Here is a 15536-nt window from a genome sequence, read left to right as displayed (position 1 = left end):
AGGTTTTCCCCTCTGGTCCACGGCCTCCATGGCGGCGGAGGGGAGAGAGCCCCTCCGAGATTGGATCTGTCTCTCTGTCTCTCTCTATTTCTGCATTCCAGATTTTGGCCTATCACCGTTTCTTATATTCCCGGATATCCGTAACTCCAATAGGGCTGAAATTTTAATGCGATTTCTATCCGGATATTGGCTTTCTTGCGGCGAAAGAAGGGCACCAACCGCCTTACGGGTGGCCACGAGGGACCAGGGCGCGCCTGACCCCCTCGGGCGCGCCCCCTGCCTCGTGGCCCCCTCGGGCATCGTCTCGCATTGATTCTTCTTCCCAAAAATCACATATATTCCAAAAAAATCTCTGTCAGTTTTTATCCCATTTGGACTTCGTTTGATATGGATTTTCTATGAAACAAAAAACATGCAACAAACAAGAACTGTCACTGGGCACTGGTCAATATGGTAGTCCCAAAAATAGTATAGAAAGTTGCCAAAAGTATGTAAAAGTTGTAGAATATTGGCATGGAACAATCAAAAATTATAGATACGACGGAGACGTATCATGGCTCAGGGGTGTGCAGGTTGAAGATGAACTGCAGGCCCTCCCTAAACTACATGTGAAGTGCCTCTCTGCTACCATTGCGTTCAGTTTTGACAGTAACATTTAGATTCCATAGTAAATTTCAGTTTCGACAGTTAAGTTCAGAGTCGACAATTTTTACCTCATTTGTTGTAGTCCGGTGGTTTTTGGTGATATAAATTTTACATCTATCAATTTTTGGTAATGTATTTTACATCATCTATTGGAGATGCTATTGGATCCCACTTGAGATTAACGATGTATGTCTTGTGCTGCTTCAGCCTCGACGTCTTACGGCTCGCCGGAGCTGCTCCAACGACGGAACTATCCATCACAACAGAGCTGTGCCCTGGACGCCGTCTACAGATTCCTCAGATCTTCCTCCACACCTCCGACATCCACCTTTGCCTCAACTTCTTCAGCGACCTACCCAATGACGCTGAGGTCGACACGGCTACGACAAAGAGGTTGTACACTTGTCACATCAGTTATTACTCTACATTCATGTCGATCCATTAGGGCTATTTTGGTTCAACGGAAAAACATAGCAATAGGAAATTTTCCTATGGCACTCTACTATTCAATTATTCATGCATTTTGTTGAAAGGAATGGAGCAAAACATCCACCTGGACCTACTTTTCAAAACCCTATGCATGAAAACAAGACCAAGTGCATTAGTGGCAGAATAACATTCTAACTGTACACGCTTTCATATGGTTTCACTCTATTTGGCCATGTTTCTTTGCATTCCTCTGCTCTTCCAATTCCTGTGAACCAAACACCCAAGTTGACAGAAATCCTGTGTTCACAAAGCTCTATTTCCCATGTGCATTCCTATCCTATTCTGGTGTTTTTCCTATCCCTACGTTTTTATAATCATGCAAGCCAAATGAGCCCTTACAGAATTACTTCAGTTACAGGTAGGTGTCGAAGAAAACTTTGTGTGGTCTGTCCTGCTCCTGCCGCAATGTCCTCCACTGACCTGAGCTGCTCCATCGACAGAAGCATCCACCAAACCAGACATCACGACTCCTGACCATCTTTCGCCGCCTTAGATCTCCTTCCCTGCCGCCGGCACCCACCGCAACGACATCACCATCATCGACTCAGCAGATGAACCTGAGGAGTACACGGGTCCACAAGAGAGGTCGCACACTTTTGTTTCTGCTTATGTTATGCATTGCTTAATATTACCTGCTACTTTACCATCATGTTCACCTCTTAGACTCCAAGTCAGGTCCAAATTAATGTTCAAACTTGAGTTCTAAATTAGTTGTGGGGCACATACCGAGGCAACAATGAATAGTATCTATGTCTAATATCTGGTTCACCTAGGGTATGCCTATGTTGTTCATCTTGGGTGGGAAACATATAGTAAAGCAATCATCATCTGTTTTTTTATTAAATTAAAGCATCATCAGCCTGCTATCATTATTTTTGGATCCATCCACTGGTTGTTACCATCACTCTAGATTTCTGCATGCCCTCCTTACATAATCTCACTATATTTTTTTGTATGCATGTCAGATATTGTACACAGTCATGCTGAACATGTAGAGAAAAGGAGAAGATTTTTGCGTGGAAATACAATGTCATGTAGACATCGCTCCATGGTGGGTTCAATGGCAAACCCTCCCCCCTCTCCAGATTGTAATCCAGAGGAAGATATCTGTTCTGAGGCGGATTCAGACGCAGCTGACCACTCCTATTTACTCCCCAAGGTGTTTCCTCTAACTTAGCATGATGATGTTAGTCATATCATGCATATGTTGCCTTGTAGTGCCTACTTTCAACATCATATATGTCATCTGCTTAGTTTAGACATGTTCTATAATGCCACCTAATTAGTTTCAATATCATATATGGGAATTATGCAGTCTCATGTCTTTTAGCCAACCATAATATATGTGAAATGTGCAATGCCATCCTGTTTAACCAGGCATCATATATTTGAATGATATCTTGCCCATCCTTTTCTTCATTACATTTCCATTTTTTGATAAAGTTTGTACATTAAACTACTGTTCCTGTGAATCAGCCATTTGAGTGGGTGATGGAAAAATCTGGAGTGAAAACAAGGCCTTCAGAGCAGACAGTGCTACCTGTCGAAGCAGATCTCTTACTGGGTCCCGGTAGCTCCTCAAAGATTGATTCAGAGATAGATGACCAGTCCTATTCCCCCACCGAGGTGTATGCTCTAACTTGGCATGGTTATACTTCTCATATCATGCATGTGGTGTCTTGCATTGCATAGTTTAGACATCATATACACAATATTCAACACCATGTTCTTAGTTCAGACATCATATATGTGAATGCCCTCTGCTTAGCATATAAATCACATATGTGAATTAAATCATGCGATCCTGATTACTTAGATAACATGTATGTGAATTATGTCATGCGATCCTGTTTAGTTATTTAGCATATCTTTGAATTATTTTATGCTGTGCTATCCAGTTTAGATAGACATCATATATGTGAAATTATGTCATGCTATTGGTTTTAGTTAAACAATATACATGTCAACCATTTCATGCCCTCTTTTTTCCACACTATCTATTGCATCTTTCTCGCATACGATGTCTGTACATTCAACTATGTTCCCTGTTTATCAGCCATTTGAATTGGAGCGGGTGATGGTAGTATCTAGCGGAGTAAAAACACAGTCTTCAAATAAAACAGTGCTACCTCTTGCTGGAGATAGCACCCCGGTTGTACATGCATGAGAACCAGCCCTACCACACATAACCCAGACTCTCGCAGATTGTACCCCTACTGTGATGGACAGAGAACCAGCTTCACCCAATCTAACCCCAACCCCAGCAGATAGTAACCCAGTTCCTGTTGACACAACACCATCTCCACCATAGAGCTCCCAAACAAGAGCAGTTAGTAAGTCAGCTCCAGTGCCCAAAGCGCCAGTACTACCATGGCAAACCCCAACTCCACCGGTTAGTACACGTATTCCTATGGAGGAAGCACAACCACCCATTCATAGTTTAGCATTTGATGTTGTTAAATCCTATGTGCGTATCTTCCCATCATGGAAATATTATACTGAAGATGAAGGAAAATGCCAGTTGCAGGTGTTTGTCCAGGAGTTATGTGTAAGTAATGTTATTCATGGCAATTACTTTTCTTTGTCCTATACATTCTACCTCCATGATGGTTATAATACAACAAATTTTCCCATGTTTCTCTATAGAGAAGGACCGATTTGGAAACTCAGGATGAGGTAACCTATGCTAATACCTTTGCTATCTTCAAGAATGATTGGTGGTAGTATCGAAATTACCTGAAGAAAACGTACTTCACTCGCAAAGAAACTCATCAAATTCCCTTACGTTCTCCTGAGACACATTTACTGGACGATGACTGAGAACGCCTTGTTCTGTACTGGTCTCGAACCAAGAGTCTGGTATGGTCTATGAGCTCATCTTTTAAGTACTATATGCTTGTGTCTTACTGTACTCTGTTCATGTAGAACAAGTGCTTAAACCTGAAGAACAATTGTTCTCATTTACTCTTGTATCATTGTATTTACTCATACAAACTTATTTTTAAATTGAATGATCCAATTGAAACTCCAATGGCACAACAGGTATGTTTACGCATGTTTCTTTAACAGGTTTGCTCTTATAAATAGCTCTGTTGATTTCAATTTCAATTGTGTATACAGTTGACTTCTCATATCATGCACATTACTAGCATCACAACAAAGCCAATAGTGTTGTTGTACATGTAGACCCGTGGTACCCATCTGAAATCTTATTGTGCCGTGTAGTTTCCCACGCTTTGTATTCTTTTAGTGCTGCATTCTCTTGAACTGATACGATTTGAACTGTGTCTCTATTTTGATTTGGCAAGACAATGCAGTGACCATAGGACATAGATATATGTTTGTTTGATGCTTTTATAATGTACTACTTGGCAATAGAAGACTTGGTAGTTTAATCTTGTCCACCTTACTAATGAACTAGTTCACCAAAATGAGTTTCATATACTAGTACATGCTAAACCTGTTATGTGTCTACTTGTTTCTTCTTTTAGAATGTTGACAGAATATTGGGGAAGAGTGCCTTATTAAGCAATGGTAAAGGAAGTAATGCAGATAAGGTTCAGGATAGTGAGACATCCTTGTTGGTCTCCAACAAAGCTGATAAAATAGCTAAGGAAAACTATCTTGAAGACAGTGAGACAACCCCAAAGTCTTGTCTTCGTTTACTGTTCGAGTTACTGGCCACTACCGCTTGCACAAGCTATTCAAACTCATTGTCTGAATTAGTTCGGTTTCCTGAGTCTCAACTACAAGCTAAAAGATATCAAGTAGTTGTGATGCGACAAGAAGCGGAAGGACTGCGGAAGTCCCTAGAGCATTCAGATGCATACTTTCTGGTGCAACAACAACCGTTGGAGGATTTTAGCGCCAAACAGGACAAAGCTAATAAGCTTGCTAAGCTTATTGCCAGCATGGTGGATATCCAGGATAACGCTTCTTGAGCTCTTATGAAGTTGTTTTAGCTATGGACTTGTTTTGTTGCCGCGTTTATTTGCACCGGTGGCCAATTTTGACAACCAATGTATGTAATATGTTGCTTTGTTCCCTATATTTGCACTGGTGGCGAACTTTGATGCCCAGTGGATGTAATATGTGTAATAGCTGTAATAGGCTAGCATTAGTTGATTGGTTATTTATTTCCTTATTGTCTTGTTTAGTTGTTTGCTTGTAGTCACTGCAGTTCTTTTTCTGAGAGCAGGCCAACAGGTTAACGGGCCATAGACGGGCCGAATGTAACCACGGGCTGAATTTGGCCCACAAACGGAGCAGGCCAGTAACAGAGCATAACTAACCGAATTTTAGAAATGAGCCCAAGAATAAATTGGCCCTAAGAAGGACGGAAGTTAACACGGGCTGGAAATGACCGACGGGATAATGGGTCGTTAATGGGTATAAAGCGATACACTGTTCATTATGGGCCAGTTTCATCTTGGGCCTTTAATGGGCCGAGAGTTACAAAGGGCCTCATATGGGCCGAAATACATCATGGGCCATACATGGGCCGGAAGTTACAACAGGCTGAAATCATATTGGATGGCCCAGATGAAGCTACTTGGCTTAATTCCGACAGGCCGTAACGGGCCGGGAGTTAGCGGGTTGTAAATGGGCTATATACGAACAGGCCGTTAATAGGCTTTCCGTGGGCTGGCCCATTACCTTTTGACCAAGTCAAACAGGCCGGCCTTTTCACCGGAATGGGCCTCTGTTGGGCCGTGCACCTATCGATGTATCATAGGTGCCTCCTGTCCAATGAGTGGATGACATCTGTCCCAACGGTGAGCCAACACGTGTTTCCTCCGGCCAACGAGAATTTTATACGTGGAAAATCCCCGTTGGTCCAAGCTGTTAACGGGTTATTGGATCCAAAACCGGACCCGATAGCTTAACGGCGACCTATTTTTTTGACTATGTACTACAAGGCAACAGCCTCATAGTCCTTTATTCATAACCAAAACAAACAAAAGGTTCTCTGTACAACTAAAGAGAAAGGAAAACAAAAATTGCAAAGAAGCTATCATACTTACAAAGAGATTTAGGGGAGAGAGGCTATCCAAGCTAACAGACTGTCCCTATATTTACATTTGATTCTTTGAGCTAGTAAAGAGAGATCATGCACAAAATTTCTCCTCCAAGTTCTAAAACTTGGAGTCTCGTTTCTAAAGATCTTGCCATTCCTCTGTGTCCAAATGTTCCATGTGGCAGTAAAAACCACCTCAGAATAGAAAGGCTTATTGAAATCCTTTCTAGAAGCTGAAGCCATCATGAAGGTAGACTGATTGGGCACTGCTGGCCAGGAGATCCCAAGATAATTCCATACTCTTTGACTAAAATTGCAAGAGAAAAAGAGGTGGATTCTATCTTCATGTAAGGAAGATTGGCAAAGAACACAAGTATCATCCTGGATATTCCAGTGCCTTCTCTACATCATGTCTCGTGTGTTAAGATGGTCCATCAATAAAAGCCATCCAAAAACCTTGATCTTGAGGGTACAAGAGCATTTCCAAACATATTTGAAAATTGGGTCAATCCTCAAATGAGAGAAGGAGAACTCATAGTAGAGTTTGGATTGATACTCTCCAGATTTTGATGGCCATTTCCAAACATCCTTCTCTTCTGACTGCAAGTTTATGGGTTGCAACAAAGTCTGGAGTTGGGTTAGTTCCATATATGCCTCCGAAGAGAAAGGTAAGTGAAAACCTTCAACAGTCGACTAGTAAGAAAAAAAGTCTTTGACTGTTATCATGTCATCAATGGCAAATGAATGAAGTCTAGGGAATCGATCCTTAAGAGCAATCATTCTGTTGTCCATTTGCCAACGATCAAGCCAGAAGACCACAGTATCTCCAGCATGCACTTGTGGTGTGGCAAGCAAACAGAACTTTTCATATAACTTGAGCACATCGCGCCACCAAAAGGAGCCACAGAGCTGAGTAACTTGTGGGGATGAGGAATGATAATATGAAACCCAAACGAGGTTAACCCATGGGACTTCTCTCTTATTGAAGAACTTGAACAGATGTTTGATCAGAAGAGCTTCATTCTGCACACCCAGATGAGTGACACCCAGCCCTCCATACTTCTTTGGCTTGCAAACCAACTCCCAAGCAGCTAGAGATTGTCTTGGAGTTTCAGTATTCCCCCTCCAAAGACACTGCCGTTCAATCCTTTCAATCTGCTTGAGGATACCCTGTGGTATAGAGAAAGAGCAGAGAAAGTAAATGGGCATGGACATGAGGGCTGACTGCAGGAGTTGAAGCCGACTGTCTTGGTTGAGGAGACAAGAAGTCGCAGATAATCTTCTCTCAATGCAATCAACAAGAGGCAAAAGATCGTAAATGGTCGGCCTAGAGGTACCCATGGGTAGTCCAAGATACGTGAAAGGCATTGATCCAATAGAGCATCCAAGTAGGGCATCAATACGAATTCCTTCTTCCTTAGAAATGTTCATTGGGATGAGTGAAGATTTACTGAAGTTGACCTGCAAGCCTGTGGATTTAGCAAAATTGTGTAACATATCCTTAAGAGCAATCAATTGGCTGTCAACCGCTAGCAAAACAATCAGTGTGTCGTCCGCATACTGAACAATTGGATAGTCGTTAGACCTTGTTGGGATAGGTAAGCTGAGGATGTTACGAGTGCACATGTCGTTCACCACAGTTTGCAGAAGATCCACCGCAATGACAAAGAGGAGAGGCGATAGGGGATCGCCTTGATGAACACCGCACTTGCACTGAAAGTGTTGACCAGGAACCCCATTTAACAAAACCGTAGAAGAACCAGATGAGAGAAGGTTACTGACCCAACCATTCCAATGCTCAACAAAGCCCTTGCACTGAAGAATTCTGAGTATGGCATCATGCTCAATCATGTCAAACGCTTTAGTGAAATCTAGTTTCAATAAAACAATGGGCCTCTTAGAAGCTTTGCACTGGTGTATATATTCAAAACACCATGCGAGGCAGTCTTGGATAGAGCGGCACTTGAGGAAGCCATATTGGTTACGGTGGATGCATTGGAGTATTACTTTCTGCAACCGATTTGCCAGAAGCTTGGTTAAGAACTTAAGACATGTATTAGTTAAAGAGATTGGCCGAAAGTCACCAACAGTCTCAGGGCTTAACTTCTTAGGAATGAGGGTAATGAGAGATGTGTTAAGACATTCCAAGCTGCATTTTCCCTCACAGAACTCAGCAACCAACTTCATAAAATCTGGCTTAAGAACACTCCAACATTTCTTTAGGAAAAGGCCTGTAAATCCATCCGGGCCAGGGGCTCGGTCAGATGGTAAATGTTTAATGACCTCCTCCACCTCATCATCAGTGAATGGCTTGGATAAATCCTGAAGCCCTTCAACCCTAGTCAGGAGGTTATCAAGGTCGAAGGTCATGCAAATACCCTTGGCTTGACCCATGCGCTGCTTGAAATCGGACCAAAACATGGAAGCTAACTGATTATCATCAGTCACAACCTCTCCTGCAGCATTTTTAATGGAGGTGATGGTATTCCGTCGGTAGCGCTCTGTAGCCATGGCGTGAAAAAATTTCGTGTTTTCCTCGCCCACTTTGATGAATCTGATGGTACAGCGCTGCTTCCAGTAGATGAATTGCAAACGAAGAATATCCTCAAGATGGAGTTTAACAATTTTACGAAAATTCAACTCTGGCCAAGTGAGCACCCAAAGTTCCTCCAAACCATCAAAGTGCAGGATCACCTTGTTGCAATCAGCAATTAGAGCTTTAACCTTTGAAAGGCTTACGTGCCACCTCTTAAGAGCATAACGGAGTGATTTAAACTTGGCCAAAATTATACCAGCAGCAGATGACCTCTGAAAAGGCTTGTTCCAAACTTCAGAAACACATTCAGCAAAACCTGGGAGGTTTACCCAATAATTTTCAAAACGGAAGACCTTGGCTTTCGGAATAGAAGTGGCAACAGAAACTACACAAGGTACATGATCCGATGCTGTCCGTGCGAGGGGCATGACCATTGTATTGGGATGATCAGAGGTCCAAGATACCATGGTGAAAAACCAGTCAATCTGTTCGAGAAGAGGATTTGTTTGCATATTCGACCAAGTAAACTGTCGACCCTTTATTGGTAACTCCACCAAACCTAGATGTCCAGTAATTTCATTGAAGAGAAAAATATCGTTAACATTACCCCCTGGTAGATTACGGTTTTCCAAGGATCGCATGAAATTAAAATCACCGAGAAGCAACCATTTCTCATCAAATTGTATGTTGAGGTTATATAACCACTGAGCAAACTCATCTCGAGCAGGATTCTGACAAGGACCATAAACTGAAACTAAGGTCCAAACTTCAGAAGTGTGTGCTGATGCAAATTCCACAATGATGCCATAGGAGTGGGCTTGAATTAATTTCCCAGAAAAGAAAGCTGAATTCCAAATAATCAGGAGACCACCAGAAGCCCCGGACAATGGCATATACACAAAATTATCAAAGCGTCTAGGACAAAATTTCCTAAGAAAACGCTGATCTATATGCATGCATTTAGTTTCTTACAAACAAATGATAGAGCACCCACTTTCATCTATCTTCTGTTTAACTGCAAGTTGCCTCGCTTCAGAGTTAAGGCCACGCACATTCCAACACAATATCTTACAGTCTCTCAAGCTTGTCTGATTCATTACAAACTAAAGGGAAGAAAAGCAAAAGTAGGTCATGCAATGACCTACAATATCCACCGAACAGCATTATAAAGTTCAACACGAAGTAACAAAAGCAAGGATAAGTGGCGATTAAATGGGTTCACCAGCGACCCATGATGTTGCAGACTTCATTCATCATCAGAATCCTTGGAAAGGGTGGCTTCAGAAGGATCAGCTACAAGCTTCTCCGCAGTGATCTTCTTAGGGGCAATCCGCAGACGTGCACCAATGTGTTGGAGGTCAGCAATCGCAGTTGGAGGAGGCACAACTGGCTGATCAAGAGCGGGTGCAGATTGGACAGGTCGGGCACAACTTTTGTGCTTCTTGGTGCGTTTGACAGACTATGGGCTGGTTGATCCTGGGGGCGCCTGACGAAAACCATCGCGCAAGGTGGGAAGCCGGGCACTACGACGACCTGTTATGGTGGATGCCATGTGTCGGTTACCCTTGACGAAAACACTTCCATGACATGCCATTTATCGTCATGGAAGTGGACACTTCTGTGATGACAATTTTGGTAATGTCATGGAACACTTTTACGACAGCACAGGTATGACTATCTTGATTCTGTCATAAAATCGTCATGGATGTATATGCACGACAGAAAATGTGACCTACGGTGACAAACACATATCATCACGGAAGTGTATTTTTTTGTAGTGTAAACCTTTATCATGAATAAGGAAATATAATAATAACAACTTTATTATTGCCTCTAGGGCATATTTCCATTAGTATTCCACTTGCACTAGAGTCAATAATCTATATTACATTGTAATGATTCTAATACCCATGGAGTCTTGGTGCTGATAATGATTTGCTCGCGGAAAAGGCTTAGTCAACGGGTCTGCTACATTCAGATCCGTGTGTATTTTGCAAATTTCTATGTCTCCAACCTTGACCTTTTCACGAATGGAGTTGAAGCGTCTCTTGATGTGTTTGGTTCTCTTGTGAAACCTAGATTCCTTTGTTAAGGAAATTGCTCCAGTGTTGTCACAAAAGATTTTCATTGGACCCAATGCACTGGGTATTACACCCAGATCGGATATGAACTCTTTCATGTGCTTCTTCCGAAGCAACTACATACTCCGCTTCACACATAGATCCCGCCACGAAGCTCTGCTTGGAATTTCACCAACTGACAGCTCCACCATTTAATACAAATACAAATCCTGTTTGTGACTTAGAGTCATCCGGATCAGTGTCGAAGCTAGCATCAATGTAACCATTTATGACGAGCTCTTCATCACCTCCATAAACTTGAAACACATCCTTGGTCCTTTTCAGGTACTTTAGGATGTTATTGACCGTTGTCTAGTGATCCACTCCTAGATTACTTTGGTACCTCCCTGCCAAACTTATGGCAAGGAACACATCAGGTATGGTACACAACATAGCATACATGATAGAACCTATAGCTGAGGCATAGGGAATGACTTTCATTTTCTCTCTATCTTCTACCGTGGTCGGGATTCGAGTCCGACTCAATTTCACACCTTATAACACAGGCAAGAACCCTTTCTTTTACTGATCCATTTTGAACTTCTTCAAAACTTTGTCAAGGTATGTGCTATGTGAAAGTCCTATTAAGCATCTCGATCTATCCTTATAGATCTTGATGCCCAACATATAAGCAACTTCACCGAGGTCTTTCATTGAAAAATTCTTATTCAAGTATCCTTTTATGCTACCCAGAAATTCTATATCATTTCCAATCAACAATATGTCATCCACATATAATATCAGAAATGCTACAGAGCTCCCACTCACTTTCTTGTAAATACATGCTTCACCATAAGTCTGTATAAAACTATATGATTTGATCACATCATCAAAACGTACATTCCAACTCTAAGATGCTTGCACCAGTCCATAGATGGATCGTTGGAGCTTGGACACTTTGTTAGGACCTTTAGAATCGACAAAACCTTTCGGTTGCATCATATACAACTCTTCTTTAAGAAATCCATTAAGGAATGCAGTTTGGACGTCCATCTACCAGATTTCATAATTATAAAATGTGGCAATTGCTAACATGATCCGGACAGACTTAAGAATCACTACGGGTGAGAAAGTCTCATCGTAGTCAATCCCTTGAACTTGTGTAGATAGTGACATTACCATCAACATCCGTCTTCTTCTTGAAGATCCATTTATTCTCAATGGCTTCCTGATCATCGAGCAAGTCCACCAAAGTCCATACTTTGTTCTCATACATGGATCTTATCTCAGATTTCATGGCCTCAAGCCATTTATCGGAATCTGGGCTCATCATTTGCTTCCTCTCCAGTTGGTGTAGACATCACGGGAATGGTTTTCTCTGATGTGCTACTTTCCAATTCGAGAGAAGGTACAATTACCTCATCAAGTTCTACTTTCCTCCCACTCACTTCTTTCTAGAGAAACTCCTCTAGAAACGAGCCATTCTTGGCAACAAAGATCTTGCCTTCGGATCTATGGTAGAAGGTGTACCCAATAGTTTCCTTAGGGTATCCTATGAAGACACACTTCTCCGATTTGGGTTTGAGCTTATCAGGCTGAAGCCTTTTGACATAAGTGTTGCATCCCCAAACTTTAAGAAATGACAGCTTAGGTTTCTTGCCAAACCATAGTTCATACGGTGTCGTCTCAACGGATTTAGAAGGTGCCCTATTTAACGTGAATGCGGTTGTCTCTAATGCATAACCCCAAAACGATAGTGGTAAATCGGTAAGAGACATCATAGAATGCATGATATCTAATAAAGTACGATTACGACGTTCGGACACACCATTACGCTGTGGTGTTCCAGGTGGCGTGAGTTGTGAAATAATTCCACATTATTTTAAATGAAGGCCAAAATCATAACTCAAATATTTGCTTCCGTGATCAGATCGTAGAAACTTTGTTTTCTTGTTACGATGATTCTCCACTTCACTCTAAAATTGTTTGAACATTTCAAATGTTTTAGACTTGTGTTTCATTAAGTAGATATACCCATATCTGCTCAAATCATCTATGAAGGTCAGAAAATAACTATACCCGCCACGTGCCTCAACACTCATTGGACCGCATACATCGGTATGTATTATTTCCAACAAGTCATTGGCTCGCTCCATTGTTCCGGAGAACGGAGTTTTAGTCATCTTTTCCATGAGACATGGTTCGCAGGTATCAAATTATTCATAATCAAGTGATTCCAAAAGCCCATCTGCATGGAGTTTCTTCATGCGCTTTATACCAATATGACCTAAATGGCAGTGCCACAAGTATGTTGCACTATCATTATCAACTTTGCATCTTTTGACATTAATGTTATGAATACTAGATGATACCCCACGCGTTGTTGTGGGACTCTGCGTTTTCCATGAGTAGATTCAAAGAAAATCATTAACTTTACGAATGAATAGAAAATACAGCTTGAAATGTTGAACGATACATTTACGTTTTAAATGTTGATTTTGGAGATCCAATGAAATATTGATATAAAAAATTTAAGTGTCAACAAATATATTTCTAGATAAACATAAAGAGAATTATTAGTAACGTGCACCGATTCCTCTCCCAAGTAACTATGTTGGATACAATAATCAAGATAAGAAACATTGCTAACCAAATAGGCAAAAGATATCAGGGGTGGTGGAGAGGGAGCTTCTGAAACCTTCCTGTAAGCGGATGGAGATTCGCGGTGGCCTAGAGCAACGATGGCATCCATCATAACCATCCAGCTGCTTTGCATCACACCATTTATCTTTGTTCCACTATCTAGTATGTACACACATCCCGTGACAGAGAGGTCAGGTTTAGCCGGTGGCAGATGCCAATGTATGGCAGGTGAGGCGCAAGAGATACATACCATGTTGTGAAAATTTTCATGGACTAGGCGATGCCACACTCACGATGCAAGAAGAGTACATGAACTTACAAAAGCCTTATTCAAAATAAAATAAGAGCTTGACTAGAGAAGAAATGGGAGACTGTCGTGGGATCCTCCAGATCATCGTTTTCAGATGAAGGATGAAGAAATAGTCTGGTCAGTGGGGATGGGCGGGGTCACGGACACATGCGTCCTGGCCACTGTCAGGCCGTTGGGCGAGCGCAGCTCCGCGGGCTTGCTTGGTAGTGCTGAAGCAAGCTAGCCGGTGACAGATGCGGAAGGTGCATCCACAACTTCGGATGGTTGAGGCTATCGGCATGGGAAGGTTGCCACCGGCGACATGCTACGGGATTGGGGCAGGTGGCGCGTGCAACGGCTTGGTCGAGGGCGGCTCCGGCGGTCAGTTGGCTGGCGACGATATGCTGGTTACTGGCGACAACCTACAGGGTCGAGACGGGGAGGCAGGTGGGGGTAGGCGGCGGTGGGTGCCTCTCGTGGGGTGGACGGCTGGGGGCGGCAGCTGTCTAGGCCAGCGGCCGGTGCGTTTCTAATGTCTGTGGGGAAGATGGAAGTTTAAAGGGGATCATGATGGAGAAGATGAATAGGAATTGATGATAGAAATCAATTAGTAGATCAAGGAGTTAATTTTGGAGATTATTAGGCGGAGAGGCCGAAGAGGGTCTGGTGAGAGATATAGTTTATCGTCGGTGGTAACTGAAATGACAAGGCCTGCTGAGGTGGACAACCTGCATGTTAAGAGAATGCCGTGTAGTGGGGATGAACTTCTTAAGAATGTAAGATGTGTATCACTACAATCGAGATTCAACAAGAATAGACCATTCATCAAGGGTGCATGACCATAGAAGATATTACTCATATAAATAGAACAACCATTATTCTCTGATTTAAATGAATAACCGTCTCGCAATAAACAAGATTGATACGTCTCCAACGTATCTATAATTTTTGCTTGTTCCATGCTGTTATATTATCATTGTTGGATGTTTTACAATCATTTTATAGCAACTTTATATCATTTTTTGGGACTAACCTACTGACATAGTGCCCAATGCCAGTTGCTAAAAGATCGTGGATGTCGCCTAGAGGGGGTGAATAGGCGTTTTAAAATAATTACGGTTTAGGCTTGAACAAATGTGAAATAAACCTAGCGGTTAATTTGTCAAGCACAAAACCTACAACAACTAGGCTCACCTACGTGCACTAACAACTTATGCTAAGCAAGATAAACTACTAGGTTATAGCAAGATATATGACAAGAAACAATATGGCTATCACAAAGTAAAGTGCATAAGTAAAGAGCTTGGGTAAGAGATAACCGAGGCACGTGGAGACGACGATGTATCCCGAAGTTCACACCCTTGCGGATGCTAATATCTGTTTGGAGCGGTGTGGAGGCACAATGCTCCCCAAGAAGCCACTAGGGCCACCGTAATCTCCTCACGCCTCGCACAATGCAAGATGTTGTGATTCCACTAAGGAACCCTTCAGGGCAGTCACCGAACCCGTACAAATGGCAACCCTTGGGGGCGGTCACCGAACCCGTACAAATGGCAACCCTTGGGGGTGGTCACCGAACCCGTACACTTTGGCAACCCTTGGGGGCGGTCACCAGTACCCGTCAAATTGCTCGGGGCGATCTCCACAACCTAATTGGAGACCCCGATGCTTGCCTGGAGCTTTACACCATAATGATTGAGCTCCGAACAACACCAACCGTCTAGGGCGCCAAGGCACCCAAGAGGAACAAGCTCTAGGGTGCCCAAACACCCAAGAGTAATAAGCTTCTCAAACTTCACTTCCACGTATCACCATGGAGAACTCAAACCGATGCACCAAATGCAATGGCAAGGGCAC

The sequence above is a fragment of the Triticum urartu genome, chromosome 7, assembly GCF_003073215.2.
Source record: "Triticum urartu cultivar G1812 chromosome 7, Tu2.1, whole genome shotgun sequence".
Classification (NCBI taxonomy): domain Eukaryota; kingdom Viridiplantae; phylum Streptophyta; class Magnoliopsida; order Poales; family Poaceae; genus Triticum; species Triticum urartu.
Note: the sequence above shows the minus strand (reverse complement) of the source record.